General features: G+C 41.1%; 1 long non-coding RNA gene across 1 annotated transcript; it reads right to left on the bottom strand.

Moving 5' to 3' along the window:
- Positions 1-775: 775 nt before the first annotated feature.
- LOC146502238 (uncharacterized) lies at positions 776-5654 on the bottom strand. The gene is made up of 2 exons (XR_014869576.1): positions 4691-5654; positions 776-4658 (listed from the first exon to the last, which is right to left on the bottom strand). It is a non-coding gene; the product is annotated as an uncharacterized LOC146502238 (long non-coding RNA).
- Between the last annotated feature and the right edge of the window lie 2381 nt (positions 5655-8035).

The raw sequence follows: 8035 nt of genomic DNA, 5'->3' as shown, positions 1-8035 counted from the left end.
GACCCCTCCTCTTGACGCATGGACACTCCCATGAGTCAACTCATCAACCCTAGATTCCTGTCTTAAAGAAAAAAGGTTAGCTAGATCACGTCTCAGGCAACATCAGGGTGTCTCCTCCGGAGTAGCTCCGTAACCCTGCAATAAAAGATGTTAGTGTGTTTGGCATACTAAGTTTGCTTAACACCAGGCTCCGCCAGGAGCCTGCATACACACCATCATGGCCTGGAAAACAAGATCTGGAAGTGAAATCAAACTTCACACTTGTAAACAATTGTATCATAAGAGTAATAAAGCATTCAACATCAGCAAGACAAGTGTCATGTGCAGGTTTTCTCAAATCAGTAAACTACAATTATGACCATAATTTGCCTCAGACATGGATCATCCCATGTACTCAGTTAACATTAATGTAATCGGTGACTTCCCTTAAGCAAAGTCACTCCACTCATGTATCACTAGGAGCTCAAAAAACTTATTTGTTTTTCTTATGTCACTTGTCCGCTTCTGCCGAATCCTCTACATGTACTCTTAGAAAAACAAACATTAGCAATACACATTGACCATCCCGGTGGTCAGACGCAGGTCGACAGGTTCCAGAGGTGCTATAAAAGGACCATAAAGTTAACCATCCATAGCTGTGGAAAGAAGTGACACTAGTTTTCAACACAGGAAATTTCTCACATGTTATTCACATTGTCAAAGTAACCTTCACATTTTCCCAAAAACACAGTGTAACAGCATCACCACTCATAACCTATAAACACAGTTTTCTTCACACATAAACCCAGAAATCCTGTAGTAGGAAAAAACATCAACCAGCTGTCCTGGTATAAATCACATGATCAATTCACATGAAGAACTGTAATGCTGTAGAAAAGAAAATGCAAATGTTAGCGCTGCGCAGATGTATACACTCTTTCTCACAGTTTCCTCTGTGAGCAACACAAGGTAGTGAATAACACCCCTGGTAGATGCACAGACACAGAAAGTGGCATTTAAAAGGTTAAATCGTCACGCAACCTTGAATGTTGATGTCATCTTTCTGCTCCTGTAAAAGGAAACACACATAGATTCATCCACCCCTTTGTCCTGTCTAGGTGGAGGTTAACCTTGAGTAGTGGTCAAGCCTTGTCAGCTTTTGTCAGCTTTTAACAGTCAGTTTTTTTTCCTCTTTTACTCATTCATTCATACATCCATTCTTTCTTCCTTTGCTGATAGTGGAATCGATCGTCGCATTTAGATTTCCACCCTCAGCAAAATTACGTCATTTCAAAAAGAAAAAGAAGAACTTTAGATCGGATTACCTTGCTGAATCCTTTTTGGACAGGAACTTACTTTCTAATTGTCCCAAATAAGTGGCTTTCTCCGGAGCCCATTTTAATGTGGAGAAGCTCACTTGTAACAATTTTCTCGACGACGTGTCGTACAGCGCTTTCTGTTCTAATCGTGCAGATCTGCTCAAACAGAGATTATCAAACAAAACTTTCAGTGCACTGTGAAAGTATCAAAATAAAAAGGCCTTGTTAAGTCATGACACATGCTCCTCATCTCAGGAGGGTAAATCATACCATTAGCATGGTTTATCATACCATCATACTAATAGGCAGGCTCAACTTCACAACAAAAGAAAAATCATCAACTAGATTCACTCCAAACCAACCATCAGCTGCACAACACACAACATAAGCGTAATATGTTATTAGCTATGAGTTTAATCCCCAGGTCTGTGCTTTTCACTCAGTTAGGCCACACACACCCATTTTATTCAGTTTTCCTTTTTTCCCGTCATCATAAAACGTGAGACATGTCATCAGCTATTTCACAAAAGACGTTTGTTCTGACGTATTCAGAGTTGTGTATCTAAGTACAGGATTCACTCGCACATCAAAACAGGAAACTCAGTGTTTTAGAGTCTCCACTCAACGCACAACAAACTCCAACACATCTCATTCACTCGTGCTAAAATTCAGTCACCTTTCCTCAATCTAAGAACGATCAACTAATTTGCATATCAGCTATTAACCCACTAAGATGACAGGACAACAGAAATGCATATTCAAAATGTTATCACAAAAATAGAATTTCCCTCATACAGTAAATTATTTGTTCTGCATCAATCAAGCAGGAAGCATCTCCCAATTTACTATATTAACAACTAAATTTATTGTCTGATCACTGGGTGGTCAAACCAGAATCTTTTTTCCCCACAAAAGTTAAACTGTTGTCCTGCAACCTAGAGAGTTAATTGTCAGCATTGGATAAATTCAGTATTTGATAACAAGTGTCTGTTAAATTAACACTATTTTAACACTGATGAAAGATAACAAGCTGACTTTCATTGCATGGGTGTTTGTGTTATTAGGCAGGTTTAATCAATGTCTGTGGAGCTGCATCTCCAGCAGGGCATGTTCTTAAAGCTGCCTTTCCTACACATTTTTTCTGCTATTATTTGATCATTTCTTAACTAATGTGCTATGAGTCCACTGGTCTTTGCATCACACGAGGTGACTTGGACAAGATGATAAACAGACTCACATGCTTAAGATGTTGTCTAATCTTCATGAGTTCTCTTGTATTTGTGTTAGTAGGGTTAATGCATGTTTTGCTTGTGTGTGTGATTTTGTATGTTTCTTTTTTTGCAGTGTTTCAAACTCCTTCACAATTTTCCAACTTAAGCAGTCAGTTTTCTTTTCCCCAGGTTTGCTAACCCCAAGTTTGATTTCCCATATTAAACAACAAAATTCCTATGTGTTCTCACCACTGCTCTCACTCTGTTGTCCTCTCCCACTTCAACAGTCCAACAGCCAGCAGTTCTCCTTCAGCTTTGTCCTGTGTTTCACTGTCTCTTCTTGCCATTTTCTCCAAAGGTGGCAAATGTCAAACTCCAACAGTCTCCTCAGTTCTCCTCAAATGTTCTTGTCACCTGCACAGTGAAGTTGCAGCTTGTTGGAAACACAGTGCCATTCATCCAATCAGGCAGGATGATGGGTTTGCTCTTCTTCTCTGATGCTGTTTGTCCACACTGCTGCTGCTTGCTGGGACTCTTTGCTCAGGACTTTGCTGCTGTCTCTTTATCTGCCATGTTATTGCTCTTTGGAGCTGCATTCCTTGTCTTCAGGGAGGAGTGAGAGCTCGCTTGTGAGGTTGAGGGACACATGGAGCTGTAAATAAGTTAGCCAAAAACTTGGCCTGAATGTTTCCAATGTTGTTAAACTATAACTTTCTTCCGACCGCTGCATGTGGAAAATTGATTCAGGTCTGCTTTTCATCTGAAAGTGACAAACTAAGACATTTCCATTATTATTATCACTGCTTAATCAACACACATCTCTCTCTCTCTCTCTGTTTTTGTGAACTCTCCTTTCTTAAAAGCAGAAAATGAGATTGTAGTTGTTCTTGGCTGATAAACACAAAACCTTTTTCCTATGATTATTTTTCATCTACAATGTAAATTTTGTCTCTATTGTACTCTTTTTTTTTTCTTTACAATAGCTGGTGACCTGCAGAATCACCGTTCTCACAATCAGAGGCAATTACTTTTACACAGCGCACAAAAACACTGTGACGTCAGACACATTCACACTCACTTTTTTCATCTGCGTAAATAAATCATTTGGCCAATGGCATGTGCCATGGTGATCCATAAATATGATCACAAGTTTTTTTAATTATTTTCAACCCAACAAAACAAATAAACAAAAACATGATGCTGATGCTATGAACACTCTACACACATGAGTCAAGATGCAGGAAAACTGCTCACGGAAACTCTGCACATTCCAGTTATCACAGTCCTATTTCCCTCTCTTTGAAGAGTTCTCAGCCAGCTCCTGATCTGATAATGTGTAGCTTGATCATCAGCTCAGAAGAGACCACAACGCAACCTCACACAGTGGTTGTGTGCTTTGCCCCACAGTGGCAAAGACTTGCACTTTCATATTCAATTCAGCTTCTCCATCATGTACCTTTAGATGTTTCATACAGGGTTCAGCATATTAGTTGTTTTCATAGGTGTGCTCTGTATCTCAACAATGGCTCATAATAAGACGACAGTCTTTCACACAGGTCAAGTGCCTCTATGCACGTAATTAGTTAAAATATTTACCTATATCACTTCATCTCATATGTCATTGTACTTAATTTGAGCAACCCTAAGCTTAATGCAGATTACTTTTAACAACTGACACAGATGTACACAAACAACACAAATAGGCCTTTAACTTTCCCCAGCCTGCGTGAACCCGCACGGCATAGGCGTCGCTCTCTTTTGTTTATAAGCCTGCGATTAACCGCACGGCTCAGGTCCGCGTGAAACCCGCGCGACCGTGCTCGCGTGTACCCGCGCAGCTAAGGAGCCGTCGCTCTCTTTAAAAAAAAAAAATACTACTAATACTAAATACTTTGCGCTGCCAGGAGCGAAGTCCAACATAAACGTCTGTCACCCTCTGACGCACTCTTGGTTGCTTAGGAACCCATGATAACAACAAGAGCCTGTGTCACAGACCACATGTTCTGCTCCGCACCCACTCACACAAACACACTCAAACACAACAACACAAAATAGGCCTATTGTCCAGCACAGTCTGGACCCGCGGAACTTCTCAACGCCCCACAAAGCGGCGGAGAACTCACCTCTCGCTCCACAAAGCAGCGAGGAACTCAGTTATCGCTCCACAAAGCAGCGAAAAACTCACTTATCGCTCCACAAAGCAGCGAAAAACTCACTTATCGCTCCACAAAGTAGCGAACTTCTCAACGCCTCACAAAGTGGCGGAGACTGCACAACCACACGGTTATAGAGTCGGGCTCTAGGAACTTACTTGGTGTTGCTTAGCGTGTTATATCTGCCTCGGATCCTGCCGATCGTCATTCATCGAGGAGGAAAGACAGACAGTTAATCCACAGGAACTTCCTGGCTGACGTCAGTCTTTCAGTGTGTCTCTCCTCCCCTCGGTGAATGTCGACTCCAGGGATCCGGCATCGAAGGACCAATTAATGATAGGTTTGTAGCTTAAACCTATTCGCTGGAACGTTGAAGACAATATAATTACACAGCAAAGCAAGACCCAAAGTAGGCAAAGTTCTTCATGTTACTCATGCATGAGGGAGACCTGCCTGGAGCCAAGTGTCGTTCCACCACTTGACCTCCATCAGACTCTCAGCCAGGTTCCCCATAGCACTCCTTTTATTGTGGTTACATGAATATGCATAGGGTCATTAACATATAACATCTTACATAGGTATACATGTGAACAAAGGATTGTGTATGTGTGTGTGTGTGTGTGTGTGTGTGTGTGTGTGTGTGTGTGTGTGTGTGTGTGTGTATGTGTGGGGTCAGAGCGTGACCCCATAAAGACTTCCCTAAACCTACTGGTCTGGAAGTCCAGCAGTCCATCTAAACAAAAGGCACTTAGCCTAAAACAGATATAGCTACGTTTATCCTACCATAAAACAATAAAACAAGGTACGACCTCTTCCCATGCTCCCAGGATGTAGGTGTGGATTCCAGAACACTCTGAATGCACACCAAGCCTTTGCAGCCTGCTAAAGATCACACATCCTATCACTACACAATTGATTATACACCTCTAAGCATATATAAGTAGATATTTCTAAGCATAAATGACAATCAACAATACAAAACCTAACAAAAGGTGTTCATGGCCCTCAAGGTAAACTGATGGGGCTCCAGTTTTCATGCTTTAGAGTTTAGCTTCACAAGTCTAAACTCTAAAGCCTGAGGACTGAACTGGTGTGTGCTCAGAACAGGTGAGAGTAGGTGAAAGGTGCATTTACCTGCATTTGTTCCACAGATCTGGGTGTTAGCAGCTAGTTGATATCTGAAGATGATGTAATCTGCTCTGACTCTGCAGATCCTGCAGCTGAAGCAGGATCTGAGCCAACAGACTGCCAGGTCTGATGCGAAGTTTCCTTCCTCTGTGGGTTTTACTCCATGATGAGAAACTTGTTTGAACGTGTCCAGAAGACAAACCCCCAGAAACTCCGAGCTCTTCTCCTCCTGTGCAGGAGGTGCAGGTCACACACACTCTGCTCCTCACACAAGATTTAAAGGGTTAAAAAATGAGTCAGAAACAGAAAAGGAGAATGATAAATATTATTATATTATATTATATTATATTATATTATATTATATTATATTATATTATATATTTACATAAATATGAACTCTGAGGTTTTCTCTGAAGACCTTCCTGGTGATGCTGATACAGTTGGTGAGATTAAACTATCTCGGCTGAAAAAGATGATTTTTAGCCGTTGTTTTCCCATCAGTCCAGTGAGATGTAACCATGGATACCAGCTCCAAATTTAAAAGGTTAAATGTGCTCATCTCGCTCTGGGGTCCACAGATCGGCACCAGTGTGCTCTCAGTGATGAAGATCTACAGTTTATGATGGAAAAATAGCATTTAGACCCTTGTACTGACAACTATAACACTGTTACTGAACTGTTACTGAACTGTTGACAGTACAGATAGAAAGTACAGAAAGTTTGTTACTGTACTTCAGCACAATTTTCAGCTATTTGTACTTTACTTGAGCATTTATTTTTTGAGTACTTTTTAGTTTCACTCCCTGCATTTCAAAACAGGCTCGTTACTTTAGGTTCAACTGCATCATTAGTGATGATAGTCTGGAGTTCAACTGGCTAGAACAACTGCAGGTGTCCACAGGTCGTATTCATGGTACGTAGCATCTAGCTAGCCCTACAGAAGAGGAGTGGGCATAAAGGGAGCAACGTTTAGTAAGTGTTAGGGAATTTGAAATGCAACGTTTCATTCAGCTCAACAGACATTAACAAACACACAAACTGTTTGTTTGCAGTTTGTCTCACAGTGTTTTGCAGCTAAAGGTCTAGCTGCTGTATTTCACAGGGAGAGAAAAGAAAGAGAGCTAAAATCACTCAGAGATGGAGAAAGATAAGAAAGACAGAACAGGAGAGGAAGAAGAGCGCTTAGATTTAAAGGTAAGGACTGCTCATTTACAGCTCACATGTAAGTCCTCATGTTTTTACATCTGTGACATTGTTTTTTCATATTGCAAAACCTGCTGCTAAACAAACTGAGGCAGACTAGCTGTGTTATTTAAAGGCTGCACGAAAATCCTCTGCAGTTTAGTGCAGGATAAACAGGTTAGTTTGCTGCACTGTGGTGGATTTACAGTAAAGAACAGTGTGTGACTGGTGCACAGTGGCTGTGGTTTCATGGTCACGGTTAGCTTACATCAAGTGTAGCAGAGATTCATATGCCTTGGTTGTATAGTGTCTAATATAAAGACAGCATAAACAGTGTACTGTCAGTGTAGAGGATGAAATCAGCCAGGACAAGTCAGGAAACATCTGCTCACATTTGGTTGAATTCAGGTGTGTACATCCACAAAGGGCAGCAGGTCAGCTGATCACAGCCTGTACACTAAGAAAATCTACTAAAGTTCTAAATAGAAATTATGAGTTATGATTATTTTCCCCACACTGAGACATTACAAGCCACCCCCCTCCTCCCACCTGCTGAATCCACTTTAACACCTCACTGTACACATTTTCCTATTTAGAGGTAAAGTCCCCCTCTACAGTGGAGGCAAAAGAAAATGAGGAATGTGTGAGTATAATGAGGAAATGTACTTGAGTACTTACCAGAAGTAAAACAACTGCCTTACTTATTTATAATATTAATAATGCAGTATTTACACACCATAAATCTACTTATTAAAGGAAGCATGCCTGTCTCGCTTCCATCCATTCCTCCCAGCAGGTATAAAGCATGACACGCCTCCCCTATAAACATAAAAAATATTGGTTTTATCATGGTGGTAATGATTATTTATGAAGCGTGCAGGAAACGGATGGAGGCGGACGGAGGGCAGCTGAAGGCGGCAGCGTTATCAGCTGATGATAATGTGGCTATTTGAGTTTCCAGCAGGCGATGCATCACATAGATTTACTGCAGGAGTCGTCTTCACTGCGGCTGATTAATGCAGGGAGAATAAAGGCAACACTTTACTACCTGCTGCACTCATCT

The sequence above is a fragment of the Neolamprologus multifasciatus genome, chromosome 15 (assembly GCF_963576455.1).
Source record: "Neolamprologus multifasciatus chromosome 15, fNeoMul1.2, whole genome shotgun sequence".
NCBI classification, from domain to species: Eukaryota; Metazoa; Chordata; class Actinopteri; order Cichliformes; family Cichlidae; genus Neolamprologus; species Neolamprologus multifasciatus.
Note: the sequence above shows the minus strand (reverse complement) of the source record. Positions and strands in the feature narration are given on the sequence as shown.